Genomic DNA, 825 nt, shown 5'->3' with positions numbered 1-825 from the left:
CTGAGGAAGAGGTACGACGCTAACCCACGACATTTCAGGAGCGAGAGAATGTGCTTCTTTGATCATCCCTTTGAGTCGTCTGGGAAGACTATCCAGACTACTTAATTATAAGTCTTGTACTAAGTCTTCCAGCTGGAAGACTTTACATACGACTTAATTATAAGTTGTCTACTAAGTCGTACCATCATTTTGCCAATCGAACAAGGTTTGGGGGACGGATATTGATGATATCTATGCGCCAGTAAACTTCGCCGACAGTCATTGGATTGCTATTTGGATATCAATCCCTAAGAGGCACATAGTCGTCTTTGACAGCATTTGTTCCAGTATCTCCCCAGAAGAACTCGATGTGGTAATGGAGCCTTTTCTCTACATGGTCTCTTATCTGCTTGTTGAGTGCGGTTCCTCAGATGAACTATTGCTTGTTGAGTGCGCTTCCTCAGACGAACAACGTGCCCAATACAGCCTGGAACCATTCACATATGAGAGACCGACCAATATACCTCCGGCCCGAGCTGGTGATTGTGGCGTGTACACTCTACAGTACATTGAATGTCATGCTCTTGGGATAGAGTTTAGTAAAAAAGACTTTGCTAAGGCCAACTGGAAGAGTATGAGGGATAAGATGGCGGTGGATATATTTCAAGAGCTTCCTGACGCGCATGAGTTCGAAAACAAGGACATGGATGACATCCTGGGTACGTATGACGGGTGATAAAGATGCCACTTTAGATGATTTTGTATGATAGATTAGGCTGATGTGTGTATTTGAACTTGATCCCTATTTTGTATTTGAACTTGATCCCTATTTTGTAAATATATTCT

The sequence above is a fragment of the Brassica oleracea genome, chromosome C5 (assembly GCF_000695525.1).
Source record: "Brassica oleracea var. oleracea cultivar TO1000 chromosome C5, BOL, whole genome shotgun sequence".
NCBI classification, from domain to species: Eukaryota; Viridiplantae; Streptophyta; class Magnoliopsida; order Brassicales; family Brassicaceae; genus Brassica; species Brassica oleracea.
Note: the sequence above shows the minus strand (reverse complement) of the source record.